This window comes from Oncorhynchus masou, chromosome 12 (assembly GCF_036934945.1).
Source record: "Oncorhynchus masou masou isolate Uvic2021 chromosome 12, UVic_Omas_1.1, whole genome shotgun sequence".
NCBI lineage: Eukaryota > Metazoa > Chordata > Actinopteri > Salmoniformes > Salmonidae > Oncorhynchus > Oncorhynchus masou.
This window is the reverse complement of record NC_088223.1, coordinates 22755245-22772592: the sequence shown is the minus strand read 5'-3', so window position 1 is coordinate 22772592 and position 17348 is coordinate 22755245. Positions and strand designations below refer to the sequence as shown.

Below are 17348 nucleotides of genomic sequence, written 5' to 3'. Positions count from 1 at the left end.
CAACCTCTGAGGAAATAGGAAGCATTTTTTAAGTAATCTCTTTGAGATACAAGTTCGAGGTGGGGTTTTTGAACAAAAACAAAACAAACATGTCCAATTTATGCTTTGGCCACTAATATGAGTATAGGATGAGTCAACAACATTATTTGGGTATGAGTAAAGAATAAAGTCTTTTAAAAGTGAGATTTTCACTGGGCGGCTACTTTAATCACTACCATTGTAAACAGACAACGCAACATGTGAAGTGTTGGTCCTGTCTTTCATGAGCTGAATTAAAATATCCCAGAAATTGAGCATTTCTCATTGGCTAAGATAATCCATCCACAGGTGTGGCATATCAAGAAGCTGATTAAACGGCATGATCATTACACAGGTGCACCTTGTGCTGGGGAAAATAAAAGGCCACTCTTCAATGTGCAGTTTTGTCCCACAACACAATGCCACAAATGTCTGAAGTTTTGAGGGAGTGTACAATTGGCATGCTGACTGCAGGAATGTCCACAAGAGCTGTTGCAAGATAATTTAATGTTCTCTACTATAAGCCACATCCAACGTCATTTTAGAGAATTTGGCAGTACGTCCAACTGGCCTCACAACCGCAGACCATGTGTAACCATGCCAGCTCAGGACCTACACATCCGGCTTCTTCACCTGCAAGATAATCTGAGATCATCCACCCAGAAAGCTGAAACTGAGGAGTATTTCTGTCTGTGGGGAAAAACTCATTCTGATTGACTGGACCTGGCTCCCCAGTGGGTGGGCCCTGACAGGCCCACCCATGGCTGTGCCCCTGCCCAGTCATGTGAAATCCATAGATTAGGGACTAATGAATTTGTTTCAATTGACTCATTTCTTATATGACCTGTAACTCAGTAGAATTGTTGAAATTGTTGCATGTTGCGTTTTATATTTTTGTTCAGTATAGATGGATTTAGCTCAAGACAAATCGTAGCATGTAACCCCAGTCCCTGATGTGTACAGGTATGTACATTGGTCGACAATATGTCCCCCTAGATCATCTCTCCCCTATTTACTCATCCGCCAAACATATGTGTGGTTCTCCTCATCTCCTTTTACTATTAATCTGCCCTAGGTGTCTGTATGTCTGCCATGAGTGTTGATCGGATTACATTTCATTTATGATTACATTTCATTTATGTGACACATGGAATTTTTCTATTTTTTTATTTATTTGTATTTATTTTTTATTTCACCTTTATTTAACCAGGTAGGCCAGTTGAGAACAAGGTCTAATTTACAAGTGTGACCTGGCCAAGATAAAGCAAAGCAGTGTGACAAAACAACAACTCAGAGTTACACATGGGATAAATAAACGTACAGTCAATAACACAATAGAAAAATCTGTATACAGTGTGTGCAAATGGAGTAAGGAGGTAAGGCAATAAATAGGCCATAGTGGCGAAGTAATTATCATTTAGCAATTAACACTGGAGTGATAGATGCATCCCAAAGGGCATCCTATTCCCTATACACTGAGTATACAAAAATTAAGAACAAAATAAGTGCCTTTGAACGGGGTATGGTGGTAGGTGCAAGTCACACCGGTTTGTGTCAAGAACCGCAATGCTGATGGGTTTTCCTAATATTTAGTATTCTCAGTGTACAGTATATTGGGTCAAAGTAGGCAGTCATGGCCAAAGGCATGAAACTTACAGCTGACTGTCAGAGAATCCGGGTGGTCACTGGCAGACGGACAGACACCTTCATCATCATCAACTGTCTGAAGACTGTCCCTCTACTTCCACACATAACTGGATAGACATGGGATACGTTCTGAAACTGCACCCTGTGCACATATCTCCACATGACATATTTCTGTGAAGTCATTTTTTTAATTTTAAGATTGTTGATTGGTTGCGAGGGTGGGCACTTGAAAGGGAATGAATTATGCTTTGCTCCTCTGCCCTTTATTGATAACATTTTTTTTTAAACTCCACCTATGGATGTTGGCAGTTCTCCAAGAAATCTGCTTCATTTCGATAATTCTTCTCAAAAGCTGGCTTTTTCTATGGAAATGATGAATGAGAGCAGTAAGTGAATTTCACAAATGCACCGGAGTTTTCTTCAGCCAATAAGCCTTTCTAGCCTCTCTCTCTCTCTCTCCTTCCCTATCTTTACCTGCTTTGAGCCGCTGGCTGCCTGGGGATGATTTGTCAATTGCTCAGATGTACTGTTTTCCTCTAGAGAAGATTCTACCTCCATATATGCTGTTAGTACTTCTACGCTCCTTGCATGAACAAGGTCCCTAGGTTCCAGTGCTTGGGAAACAGTCCCTAGAGGCCTCAGAGTAAGTGTGTTTATGCCTCTTGAATATTCTTGCAGTTTTTATTACTCGATATGCCCAAGCCACTAGCACAAATATCTGTTATTTGTGTGAGTGAATGGTGCATATTAGGTCCTACTGTTTGTTATCCGCATGCTACAATTTATGGACTGCTCAACCATGCATTATAACTTGTGCTTAATTCTCTTGAGTCGTTCTCTTTCTGTCGCAATAATTTCAAAAGACGTCAAACCACATCTAAAGTGGTGAAAATAGCTCTGGTTGAGCTGTTTCGAAGCTCAGTATTTGAAACAAAGTGAGTGCTTTGCTTGAATGACTGCCAACAGTAGGAGCCACCTACGCGGACTATAAGATTTATGGCACATTTTTGCACATGAGAGGGATTGCATCTTTTGGGGGTACCGAAGATATGATCTGTTTCCATTTACAGAGACACTCAGCAAGACAGACAGGTGGTGGGTATTCATATTTAAAGGCAATGTTTCACATGACGACATGTTGCAACATTAGAAGAAGAGATGTATGGTTATGGTTCACCCCAGTAGGTTGTCATTGACAAAATATATTTGCCTCTTTCGCTTGCTTGTGCTCTCTCTCTTCCCCTTTTTCTACTTTCAAGGACAGAGGCAAAACATAAGCCATTACTTTTGTATTTATTTTGAAATTGAAGTGAAAGCCACTGCTAGAGGCCAAACTTATTGGTGAATTTGCAGTGTGTATATTGAGTTTGCAGTCTCAAGTATAGGTTTGCTGGTTTTACTGTTGGAGATAAGGTTGTGCTTCCTTGAGAGAAAATCACTTTCTAGTGACAATAATTCCACAGAAACAAACAACCCCAAGATATCATCAAGCATTAAGGACCGTGGTTTTGCGTCTTGAGCGCTAACCCAAAGACAAAGAAGACAGTTTCTCACTGCAACTGCCTTGGAGTAGTAGTAGATTCAACTTATTAGAACTGTTTTGGAGATGACTAGTGCCTCCAAATCAAAACCAACCGAGAGAAGAACATGCACTCACACACACAAACACAAACCTTGGTAACTTTTGGAAAATTACAACAGAAAGGCGCCGGGGGATATTTGCCCTCTTTTCCACTTATGTTCAATTATTTTGTAGATAATAAACAACAGTGGGAATATACAAGTTATAGTCTGTCCATAGACAAAAATAAATCATGGCAGATTCTCCCTGGGGGATGTTCCCCTCTGCGGGTGCCTTTAGAACAATTTGTTTTAAATAAAAATAAACAAAAAAGGAGGACAGAAAGACTAGGGGCTCAATTCAAACCACATCACAGAAGTTTAGCTTTACAGCGTGATTGAAATTTATGGGCAATGTTCCCGTTATAGCAGAGATTGAATTCACGGTAAATGCTGTATATATCAGCTGAATCGGAAATTACCTTTTGCATTTCCATTGCGGAATCTGTAACGCTTACAGATTTAATAGAGCTCTAAATTTATAGAATGGAATTACAGGTAATAGTTTTGAATTTACATTTTTTTGCCATTTGTTTAATGTAATGATAAACCAATGCCTAAACATGTTTTGTCATTAAATATAATTTTTTAAACATGTCATTATATCATTAGTGTGTTACGTCTAATAGAGATGTTTACCCTACTCGCAACAATGTAGGTTAATTCCTTTCATGTGGCGCTATTGGCCTCCTCTTTCTCTTAGCGACCTTTTAGGAGCCAATTTACTAATGATGCATGTTTCAGAGCTGTGGGGCCAGTTGTCACTCTCACAAAACAAATTGGTCTCAAAGAAACAGTTTTGGGCTGGTAGATAGTCAACACACTTTGTTTTGACCCAATGGAATGAAAGCAAGAGTGTTTTCCCCTACGCATAATAATGTTGAATCAATAGGCGGCTATTAAGGGATGCTTTTTGTCTCATTAGCGTGGACTTCTGCTCTGTTGTTAATGTGATGGACACAGCCTAGCTGTGAAACATGTGGAGGGGAAATTGGCAGGTCCAGAGTATTAGGTCTAGGCGAAAAGCGATACAGAACAAGACCATGGTATCTGTCTTTGCGTGCTCTCTCCATTCCACCTGATAATCGTCTACAAACAACTCAGCTCAGGAACCCAATTTTGGATCTTTTATTAAAGCGATCTGTCAGAAACTCACATCATTGAGTTGTACACTATTTCCAGATGCATCGCTGTGTGTTTACTACCAAAGAATGGAGGAGCTGAGAGAAGACTCCTGCCTGCCTGAATCACATTATCTCAGAAAGCGTAGGGGCCTTTATTGGGGAAAATCAAGTGGTATGACTACACGCTGCACTCTGATGTATTGCTAGTAAAGGGGAAAGCACTTTTAAAAAGATGAATCTCTACTCATTCAGTAGGTAATGTAATTTCAGCCCGTCTGCAGCCGGCTTAGGGTTCTGTCTCTGACAATCAGCCTGAATAAGATGCCTGCAGAGAAGAGTGGTGATCTGAACAGTCTTGCTGATCTCCCAGTCTTGCTTCCCTCTGGAAACCTTAAGCACTAGTGACAGCCCTACCACTCTCTGTTTCTCTATCCAGAGTGTTGAGGAGAATTGTGAGCATTCCTCACAAAATGGTATGGTGAGCAGACCTTCAATGGCGAGTAGTAGCTGCCATCATGCCAAACACTGTTGCTGTGACATGGAGTGTTTTTATTTGTCCCTCCACAGAAAGCTACTTTTATTTAAGGGCTGAGAGGAGGTAGGGAAACATGGTTATCATGAAAATATATCTGTATCGCATTAGTGGCTACTTACACTGCTCCCAGGGCAGGTCTGGACTAGCAGAAGTTACTTTTCGAAGCAGGTTAGGAGAACTTACGCAGCAGGTTAGGAAAACTGACAGGTCAGGAGAATTAGGTTAAAGTTAGGGAAAGGGTAAGGTTTAGGGTTAGCTAAAATGCTAAAATTGTCCCCGACGTGACTCAATCATATCTAGCTGCAACCAGGCCTGCCCTAAACGGGGGTATGAGTCAGTGAGTGAGTGAGCGCATTTGTCGAATGTAATTAACAGATTAAAGGGAGGGGTATGCAAATGGTGAATAATACAACATTAGAATTATGAGTGTAATGGTTCTTTTGTGTTTTAACGTTTCATGTTCACAGAATGAGGGATCAAAGCATTCTCATTGTGTTAAAAGGAGATCTTGTTCATTATAATCGGAAATAATCTGAGGCCTACTTTTGGAAACCACCCAAAATAGGAACCAAACCAGTTTTTTCCTTTTGTAGCTTCTCCCTTGCAGATGTATGGTCAAAGGTGTTTCACTAATCAAAAGTGGACTGCAGTGTCCTTGCTTCTGCTCCTTTTAAGACCTCTACAGGATCGGTGGGTCCCCTGCAGGACGGTTGAGCTAATGTGATTAGCATGAGGTTGTAAGTAAGGAGAGTGCAAAATTATGATCTTGAACATGTATTAATAAACAAATTAGGCACATTTGGGGAGTCTTGGTACAACATTTTGAACTTAAATGCAAAGGTTCATTGGATCAGTCTAACACTTTGCACATACACTGCTGCCATCCAGTAGCCAACATCTAAATTGTGCCTGGGATGGTATAATACATTATGGCCTTTCTCTTGAATTTCAAAGATGGTACAAAATGTTTTTTCTTTGTATTATCTTTTACCAGATATAATATGTTATATTCTCCTACATTAATTTCACATTTCCACAAACTTCAAAGGGTTTCCTTTAAAATAGAATATGCATATCCTTGCTTCAGGTCCTGAGCTACAGACAGTTAGATTTGGGTATGTCATTTTAGGCAAAAATATAAAAAAGGGGTGGATCCTTAAGCATTTTAAACATAACCTTTGGTTTTAAATCTTGAGAAAGGTGATACTATGATGTGTCAGCAAGGTGGCTTTTAAATATAAAAGCATACAGCTTGAACTTATGAGTAACTGGGGTTAAGACGGGGGAGAGGAGGCCTCATGTACCCTGCCAAGGCCCCGTCTAACCAATTTGAACCTAGTTCCACTAGGAAGAGACAGCATGGACTTGTAGAGCAATATGAACAATATGGTTCTGGCTGTTGGGTGCTGAAGGCACAGAGGGGAGATGTATTCGTTCCAACTTGCACAGCAGTTAAGAAAGGCCTCCATGACCCCAAGGGGATACGCATGCAGACTCTCATTGAAGGAAGCTGTGTGTGTGTCCTCCCAAGCAGATGTAATCCACAAACAGTCCCTGGAACTCAGTGTACCAACTCAGTGTACCAATAAACTATACTGTATTAACCAAAACAACAATGATTAGTCCTGCTAAGGACTGCTTTGGTCCACATAACACAGCAAGCTTGTTTCTAGTAGTTATTGTAATTGGCATAATGGTCGCTGACCTGTTCAGCTTGGCTGGGGTAAATTTGAATTGTAGTAATGGGTGTTAACACCTCTTAGAGATCGGGCTACTTTTTTCAACATTCTGTTCGCGCAACATTTCAACGTCCTGCTACTCATGCCAGGAATATAGTATATGCATATGATTAGTATGTGTGCATAGAAAACACTCTGAAGTTTCTAGAACTGGTTCAATGGTGTCTGTGACTATAACAGAATGAGTTCCGTGGTCAAAATCGCCAGAAAACCTGGTCACTAAATGGACAAAGAAAAAATCAATCCGCCAGCCCATGTATTGTCTATTGGAAGGAAAAATAATTAAGGGTGAGATTACAGTTCCTACAGCTTCCACAAGATGTCGCCAGTGTTGTGATTTCGATTCAACTAAATCCTTAGTCATCTGAGTAATAGCCACATCCGGTTGTCAAGTCCACAGCTGTAAACAATGGAACCGGAAAAGTTAGTTATGTTTCCCAAACTCGTGCTTATTGAATACAGATCACTCCGTGATCAATTTGATCATTTATTAACGTTTAGTAATACCTAAAGTTGAATTACAGAAGTTGTTTGAAGTGTTTTGTCAAAGTTTATAGGCAACTTTTTTAAGTTTAAAAAATGTGTTTTTACTGGATCTGACGGTGTTCATAAATTGACATTTTAGGTACACAAGGACCGATTTAATCGAAAAAAAAGATCAAATTGTGATGTTTATGGGACATATAGGAGTGCCAACAAAGAATCTCGTCAAAGGTAATGAATGTTTTATATTTTATTTATGCGTTTTGTGTAGCGCCGGCTATGCTAATTCCTTTGTTTACGTCCCTTCTGGTATTTCAGTGTTGCCTGCTATCAGATAATAGCTACTCATGCTTTCGCCGAAAAGCATTTTACAAATCTGACTCGTTGGCTTGATTCACAACGAGTGTAGCTTGAATTGACTACCCTGCATGTGAATTTTAATGAACGTTTGAGTTTTAACGAGTGCTATTAGCATTTGGCGAAGCGCATTTGCATTTATTGTTGGCAGGGGGTGCGGTTGCGTCCCGGGTGGGCCAGACAGGTTAATAAATGGTGTACGTTGTAAATGTCCATATGTGACCGACCGCCTCGATTCCGTCTAATGTAGCATCATTTTTTTTACATTTTTATTTTTACATTGGATAAAAGTAGAGACTCAGAGTTAGAAAATGGTATATCGTACACTGCAGTTGAGGAACAATTGGAAAGTAATTCCGCTTTGAAAGTTGATAAGCTTGTAACCCCACTTCAGCATCATTCACACCCTCTTAAGCCTTAGTCCCATCCATCTCTTTAACCTCTTGCAACGAGCAATCCCGTATCCGGGAGTGTAATTATAGCCTCAAGCTCATCACCATAACGCAACGTTAACTATTTTTGAAAATAAATAAATATATTGGCTCACATGCTTAGCCTTTTGTTAACAACACTGTCATCTCAGATTTTCAAAATATGCTTTTCAACCATAGCTACACAAGCATTTGTGTAAGAGTATTGATAGCTAGCATACCATTAAGCCTAGCATTCAGCAGGCAACATTTTCACAAAAACAAGAAAAGCATTCAAATAAAATCATTTACCTTTGAAGAACTTTGGATGTTTTCAATGAGGAGACTCTCAGTTAGATAGCAAATGTTCAGTTTTTCCCAAAAAATTATTTGTGTAGGAGAAATCGCTCCGTTTTGTTCATCACGTTTGTCAAAAAAAAAAACGAAAATTCAGTCATTACAACGCCAAACTTTTTTCCAAATTAACTCCATAATATCGACAGAAATATGGCAAACGTTGTTTAGAATCAATCATCAAGGTGTTTTTCACATATCTATTCGATGGTAAATCATTCGTGGCAGTTGCCTTTCTCTTCTGAACCAAATGGAAACGTGCATGCAGCTGGAGATTACGCAATAATTTCGACGGAGGACACCAGGCGGACACCTGGTAAATGTAGTCTCTTATGGTCAATCTTCCAATGATATGCCTACAAGTACGTCACAATGCTGCAGACACCTTGGGAAACGACAGAAAGTGTAGGCTCATTCCTTGCGCATTTACAGCACATTCAAAATCTGGGGCATTTCCTATTTGAAATTTCATCTTGGTTTCGCCTGTAGCATCAGTTGTGGCCCTCACAGATAATATCTTTGCAGTTTTGGAAACGTCAGAGTGTTTTCTTTCCAACGCTGTCAATTATATGCATAGTCGAGCATCTTTTCGTGACAAAATATCTTGTTTAAAACGGGAACGTTTTTCATCCAAAAATGAAATACTGCCCCCAGAGGTTCAAGAGGTTAAGGAGTCACATGTGTGAGGCCATGTGGTAAACACACGCTATATCCCAAAAGGTGTATTTGTGACATGATCAGGATACAGATGGTGTAAACGGTACAGTGATAGTACTTGCATAGTAGCAATATCAAAAACAAAAAGTGTCCAGATAAAATATTGTGGAGTCTTTTGTTTAGACATGGTAGCTAGCGAGCTAAACAATGAACCGGCATAACCCCAACTCATACTACTACCACCAATACAAACATTGTCATAGCTGTAGTATGAATATAACAAACTTGGTTCAATGTTAACTAGCTAACATTAGGCTATAACTAGCAAGCTAACATTTTCTTGCCAACTAACAGTAAGCTTTAACTTGCAATAACAATGACATTCTGAAAAAATGAGAAACTTCTATATGGAAAATGTAGCAAGACGCTTACCAGCATACATGGATGAACGCTTAACTTCTTGCGTCGAGCAATCCTGGATCCGGGATCCTATCTATAGCCTCAAGCTCATTAGCATAACGCAACGTTAACTATTCATGAAAATCGCAAATGAAATGAAATAAATATATTTGCTCTCAAGCTTAGACTTTTGTTAACAACACTGTCATCTTTGATTTTCAAAATATGCTTTTCAACCATAGCTAAACAAGCATTTGTGTAAGAGTATTGATAGCTAGCATAGCTATAAGCCTAGAATTCAGCCAGCAACATTTTCACAAAAACAAGAAAATCATTCAAATAAAATCATTTACCTTTGAAGAACTTCAGATGTTTTCAATGAGGAGACTCTCAGTTAGATAGCAAATGTTCAGTTTTTCAAAAAATATTATTTGTGTAGGACAAATTGCTCCATTTTGTTCACGTTTGGCTATGAAAAAAACCTGCATCCAGTTATAGCCTCAAGCTCATTAGCATAACGTAACGTTAACTATTTATGAAAATCGCAAATGAAATTAAATGAATGTGCTAGCTCTCAAGCTTAGCCTTGTCTTATTAACAACACTGTCATCTCAGATTTTCAAAATATGCTTTTGAACCATAGCAAAACAAGCATTTGTGTAAGAGTATTGATAGCTAGCGTTTAGCGTAGCATTTAGCATTTAGCGTAGCATTTAGCTGGCAACATTTGCACAAAAACCAGAAAAGGATTCAAATAAAATAATTTACCTTTGAAGAACTTCGGATGTTTTCAATGAGGAGACTCTCAGTTACATAGCAAATGTTCAGTTTTTCCTGAAGGATTCTTTGTGTAGGAGAAATCGCTCCGTTTTGTACATCACGTTTGGGTACCAAAACAAAAACAAAAATTCAGTCATCAAAACGGCGAACTGTTTTCCAAATTAACTCCATAATATCGACTGAAACACGGCAAACGCTGTTTAGAATCAAGGTGTTTTCCACATATCTCTTCATTGATATATCATTCGTGGATGTCTACTTTCTCCACTGAATCGCTTGGAAAAAGACGTGCAGTTGAAGATGACGCACCAATTTCGACGGAGGACACCGAGCGGACACCTGGCAAATGTAGTCTCTTATGGTCAATCTTCCAATGATATGCCTACAAATACGTCACAATGCTGCAGACACCTTGGGGAAACGATAGATCGGGCAGGCTCATTCCTTGCGTATTCACAGCCATATAAGGAGACAATGAAAAACAGAGCCTCAAAAATCCTGCTCATTTCCTGTTTGAAGTTTCATCTTGGTTTCGCCTGTAGCATCAGTTCTGGGGCACTCACAGACAATATCTTTGCAGTTTTGGAAACGTCAGTGTTCTCTTTCCAAAGCTGTCAATTATATGCATAGACAGGCATCTTTTTGTGACAAAATATTGCGCTTAAAACGGGCACGTTTTTATATCCAATAATGAAATAGCGCCCCCATAGATGTAAGAGGTTATTAACAGCCGACTGGAACCATTTAACTCCGTTTTGTTTGTAGCTTCATCTTGTGTGGCCAGCTTTGTGTCAAGTCACTCCGGTTAACACTGACCGTCACGTGTGCAGAAAGTAGCCCATCAGTTTTTCCTACTGATCTGCCGATAGCACCGACTAAATTCTGGGCATCAATGTTGTTGAGAAAATTAGCAAAACTTCTGTAGTTCTCGATGGCTAACATTATATCTTTCAACAACGGTGCAGTAGAAAGGACTGTCAACACATACTGAACAGCTCACGTTATAGACAGAAGCGTGCTACATGGCAGACCAATCCAAACTCATCTCCCATACATTATTTCAACCAATCATGGCTAGTGGGAAGGTTCCTGTCTATTTCCATGGCAAAACCAACTAGGCTCGTAATTTTAACAATTTTATTCGTATTGATGGATGGAATAAAAGTTTGTTATTAAAGCACATTAAATTTTACATGTTCAAGAAGGCATTTCTGGCAAAAAACACAGAAAATTAATGTTTACGTTCAAGTAGTGACGTGTGACATACGGTTTGTTTCCTGAAATGAGTCACATATTGAAGAGGTAAACCTAGTCAAAGGCTGTGTTTCAGGCTGACTACATTTCAGACACATGCCGGATCTCACAGCTCATGGACAGGTATTTAAGACACCAGCTAACTACATCATATGATATACAGGGCTTTCAGAAAGTATTTACACCCCTTGACATTGTCCACATTTTGTTGTCTTACAGCCTGAATGTAAAATGGATTACATTTAGATGCTGTGTCACTTTTTTTTTACAAATTAATTAAAAAAGCTGAAATGAAAACTGTTTGAATACTAAATAAATTCAGTAATAAAAACTTGCTTCACAAGTCAAAAGTTGACTGATTACCTCCTCTTCGTACCACCCATATACAATTATATGTAAGGTCCCTCAGTCTAGCAGTGAATTTCAAACACAGATTCAACAACAAGACCAGGGAAGTTTTCCAATGCCTCGCAAAGAAGGGCACCTATTGATAGATAAAAAGATCTAATTAAAAAAACACACATTGAATATCAATACACCCAGTCACTACAAAGATACAGGTGCCCATCCTAACTCAGTTTCCGGAGAGGAAGGAAACCGCTCATGGATTTCCCGATGAGGCCAATTGTTACAGAGTTTAATGCCTGTGATAGGAGAAAACTGAGGATGGATCAACAACATTAACATTCACAACATCCACAACACTAACCGAAATGACAGAGTGAAAATATAAATATTCCAAAATATGCATCCTGTTTGCAATAAGACACTAAAGTAAAACTGCAAAACATGTGTCAAAGAAGTGAACTTCATGCCCTGAATACAAAGTGTTATGTTTTGGGCAAATCCAACACATCACTGAGTACCACTCTTCATATTTTCAAGCATGGTGGTAGCTGCATCATGTTATGGGTATGCTTGTCATTGGCAAAGGCTAGGGAGTTTTTTATGATAAAAATAAATTAAATAGAGCTCAGCACAGGCAAAATCATAGAGAAAAACCTGTTTTAGTCTGCTTTCCAACAGACACTGGGAGACAAATTCACCTTTCAGCAGGACAATAACCTTAAACACAAGGCCAAATATACAATGGAGTTGCTTACCAAGACAACGTAAATCTGCTTGAAAATCTATGGCAAGACTTGAAAATGGCTGTCGAGCAATGACCAACAACCAACTTGACAGATCATGAAATTCTTTAATAATAATGTGCAAATATTGTACAATCCAGGTGTGCAAAGCTCTTAGAGACTTACCCTGAAAGACTCACAGCTGTAATCACTGCCAAACGTGAATCTAACATGTATTGACTCAGGGGTGTGAATACTTATGTAAATTAGATATTTCTGTGTATCATTTTCAATACATTTCTTCTAAAAACATGTTTTCAGTTTGTCATTATGGGGTATTGTGTGTAGATGGGTGAGAAAAACATATACATTCAGGCTGTAACACAACAACATGTGGAATAAGTCAAGGGGTATGAATACTTTCTGAAGGCACTGTAGCTATCTGATGCCCTTCTGCAATGTAGTGGAACTGGAATGTGACCAAAGCCAGATAGCTGATGTGAAATGCACTGAAAGCACCAGCAGGGGAGGCCACCGCTCGGGGAGAGGTGTGTGTAAGGAGGATTATGCAAATGGAGTGAAGGAAAAAAATGAAAATTGTGAGGAGATGAGAAGGAGCAGAGGAGTAGAAAAGGGAGGAAGAGGGAGGAAAACAGATTGGAGGAGTAGAAAAGGGAGGAAGAGGGAGGAAAACAGATTGGAGGAGTAGAAAAGGGAGGAAGAGGGAGGAAAACAGATTGGAGGAGTAGAAAAGAGAGGAAGATGGGGGAAAGAAGACATCCAGGTGTTTTTTTGTCCACCTTCACAGCTCACTTGGAATTGGTGTTTTTGTCCAATTATAGAGGAAAGCTTGTCACTTCACTCACAATACATTGTCTTTCTGCTTCTTGCTTGATAGTCTTATTGAGATTCTACTATCAAATACAGTACACATAAAAGTGGAACATGTATTTGTAATGACCCTGTGGCCATCAGACGATCAAAGAGATTGGCGAATAACATCTCTGAAATATGTATGTTCATACAGATGTAGGATCTTAATTTGATCACTCTTTTGTTGCTGAGAATTTTCCTGCACAGCTGGAAATAAGAACTTGAAGTGTCGTCAAGGTTTTGAAAGGTTGCTAGATTTTGTCATTTCCAATTTAAAATCTCAGACTAGATTTGTCCTAAAAATGTATCAACACCTACAAAAAATGTCCATGAATTATTATCCACATAATAATCTACATTTCCTCTTGCTCCAGGATCATTTTCCTGCTGTAGCAAACTGGCTCAAATTAAGATCCTACATCTATCTGTATGCATTAGACTGAAAATACTGTATGTCCTTGGTTATCCCATTGTGGGCCAATGGAGGGTGGAGAGAAACCCTTTAGAGAGATGATTTGTTAAAGCCATGCGGTAGGGAAGGTATTCACTTTATTCTATTCTCTCTCAAGTTCTTTGAAGCCGATGACAAGTTGAAAGGTTAATCATACTGCAGGGATACTCTGTGATCTCCTAGGGTGGTTATGCAAAAGTTTTTATAAATATTTCACTTACAAGTCTATTAGCATAACCAATAGGAATTATGTACCATGGCTCCGACCAACGTGGTTTGAAGCACACATCTATACACTGTCATTTTCAGAGTGTTTAAATATTCAGTACTTTTTATGTCTAATTCTGGCCTCTATTGATGTGTATATTTCTCTCACCTCTCTTCACAGTATGGCTTTTTGGAGGAGAAATCCCTTTAGTGAAATGTTAACAGCCTTCCAAGCAGAGCTAGTGTAGCCCATAAGTAAGCCTGAGCCCATATACATTTGAAATGTTATAATGATCTTTACTTTGAAATGGGGCCGTAGAATCGATCTGTTCTCCCTACACATTTAAAGGTGATCCATTCACCTCGCAGTACTGTGCTGCTGGCTCCAGTGTTTAATGTAACTCCACCACTCAGTACTGTGCAGCTGACTCCAAGTGTTTAATGTAACTCCACCACTCAGTACTGTGCGGCTGACTCCAAGTGTTTAATGTAACTCCACCACTCAGTGCTCTGCTGCTGACTCCAAGTGTTTAATGTAACTCCACCACTCAGTACTGTGCGGCTGACTCCAAGTGTTTAATGTAACTCCACCACTCAGTACTGTGCGGCTGACTCCAAGTGTTTAATGTAACTCCACCACTCAGTACTGTGCAGCTGACTCCAAGTGTTTAATGTAACTCCCCCACTCAGTACTGTGCAGCTGACTCCAAGTGTTTAATGTAACTACACCACTCAGTACTGTGCGGCTGACTCCAAGTGTTTAATGTAACTCCACCACTCAGTACTGTGCTGCTGACTCCAAGTGTTTAATGTAACTCCCCCACTCAGTACTGTGCGGCTGACTCCAAGTGTTTAATGTAACTCCACCACTCAGTACTGTGCGGCTGACTCCAAGTGTTTAATGTAACTCCACCACTCAGTGCTCTGCTGCTGACTCCAAGTGTTTAATGTAACTCCACCACTCAGTACTGTGCAGCTGACTCCAAGTGTTTAATGTAACTCCACCACTCAGTACTGTGCAGCTGACTCCAAGTGTTTAATGTAACTCCCCCACTCAGTACTGTGCAGCTGACTCCAAGTGTTTAATGTAACTCCACCACTCAGTACTGTGCAGCTGACTCCAAGTGTTTAATGTAACTCCACCACTCAGTACTGTGCGGCTGACTCCAAGTGTTTAATGTAACTCCACCACTCAGTACTGTGCGGCTGACTCCAAGTGTTTAATGTAACTCCACCACTCAGTACTGTGCAGCTGACTCCAAGTGTTTAATGTAACTCCCCCACTCAGTACTGTGCAGCTGACTCCAAGTGTTTAATGTAACTCCACCACTCAGTACTGTGCAGCTGACTCCAAGTGTTTAATGTAACTCCCCCACTCAGTACTGTGCAGCTGACTCCAAGTGTTTAATGTAACTCCACCACTCAGTACTGTGCAGCTGACTCCAAGTGTTTAATGTAACTCCACCACTCAGTACTGTGCAGCTGACTCCAAGTGTTTAATGTAACTCCACCACTCAGTACTGTGCAGCTGACTCCAAGTGTTTAATGTAACTCCCCCACTCAGTACTGTGCAGCTGACTCCAAGTGTTTAATGTAACTCCACCACTCAGTGCTCTGCTGCTGACTCCAAGTGTTTAATGTAACTCCACCACTCAGTACTGTGCAGCTGACTCCAAGTGTTTAATGTAACTCCCCCACTCAGTACTGTGCAGCTGACTCCAAGTGTTTAATGTAACTCCACCACTCAGTACTGTGCAGCTGACTCCAAGTGTTTAATGTAACTCCACCACTCAGTACTGTGCAGCTGACTCCAAGTGTTTAATGTAACTCCCCCACTCAGTACTGTGCAGCTGACTCCAAGTGTTTAATGTAACTCCACCACTCAGTGCTCTGCTGCTGACTCCAAGTGTTTAATGTAACTCCACCACTCAGTACTGTGCAGCTGACTCCAAGTGTTTAATGTAACTCCCCCACTCAGTACTGTGCGGCTGACTCCAAGTGTTTAATGTAACTCCACCACTCAGTGCTCTGCTGCTGACTCCAAGTGTTTAATGTAACTCCACCTCGCAGTACTGTGCTGCTGACTCCAAGTGTTTAATGTAACTCCACCACTCAGTGCTCTGCTGCTGACTCCAGGTGTTTAATGTAACTCCCCCACTAAGTACTGTGCGGCTGACTCCAAGTGTTTAATGTAACTCCACCACTCAGTACTGTGCAGCTGACTCCAAGTGTTTAATGTAACTCCCCCACTAAGTACTGTGCGGCTGACTCCAAGTGTTTAATGTAACTCCACCACTCAGTACTGTGCAGCTGACTCCAAGTGTTTAATGTAACTCCACCACTCAGTACTGTGCAGCTGACTCCAAGTGTTTAATGTAACTCCACCACTCAGTACTGTGCGGCTGACTCCAAGTGTTTAATGTAACTCCACCACTCAGTACTGTGCAGCTGACTCCAAGTGTTTAATGTAACTCCACCACTCAGTGCTCTGCTGCTGACTCCAAGTGTTTAATGTAACTCCACCACTCAGTACTGTGCGGCTGACTCCAAGTGTTTAATGTAACTCCACCACTCAGTGCTCTGCTGCTGACTCCAAGTGTTTAATGTAACTCCACCACTCAGTGCTGTGCGGCTGACTCCAAGTGTTTAATGTAACTCCACCACTCAGTACTGTGCAGCTGACTCCAAGTGTTTAATGTAACTCCCCCACTAAGTACTGTGCGGCTGACTCCAAGTGTTTAATGTAACTCCACCACTCAGTACTGTGCAGCTGACTCCAAGTGTTTAATGTAACTCCACCACTCAGTACTGTGCAGCTGACTCCAAGTGTTTAATGTAACTCCACCACTCAGTACTGTGCGGCTGACTCCAAGTGTTTAATGTAACTCCCCCACTCAGTACTGTGCAGCTGACTCCAAGTGTTTAATGTAACTCCACCACTCAGTGCTCTGCTGCTGACTCCAAGTGTTTAATGTAACTCCACCACTCAGTACTGTGCGGCTGACTCCAAGTGTTTAATGTAACTCCACCACTCAGTGCTCTGCTGCTGACTCCAAGTGTTTAATGTAACTCCACCACTCAGTGCTGTGCGGCTGACTCCAAGTGTTTAATGTAACTCCACCACTCAGTGCTCTGCTGCTGGCTCCAGTGTTTAATGTACTGTAACTCCACTAAGCTGCTTTAGCTGAATGACACAACATTAGGCTGACTGTTTGGTGAGACATGTCAGGGTAGTATTGGCATTTTATGTTGAACTCCAGATCATTCTGATTGGTGTATATTATTGATTAATAGTATCTTATTGGTTATTCTGACTGGTGTCTGTGTGCTATTGGTTAATGGCATCTCCAAATCATTCTGATTGGTGGAA

General features: G+C 40.4%; 1 protein-coding gene across 1 annotated transcript in view; it reads left to right on the top strand.

Moving 5' to 3' along the window:
- The window catches only part of LOC135549277 (CUB and sushi domain-containing protein 3-like), a 302916-nt gene that overhangs the window by 139344 nt on the left and 146224 nt on the right, over positions 1–17348 (top strand). The gene's annotated exons all lie outside the window — the stretch shown is intronic.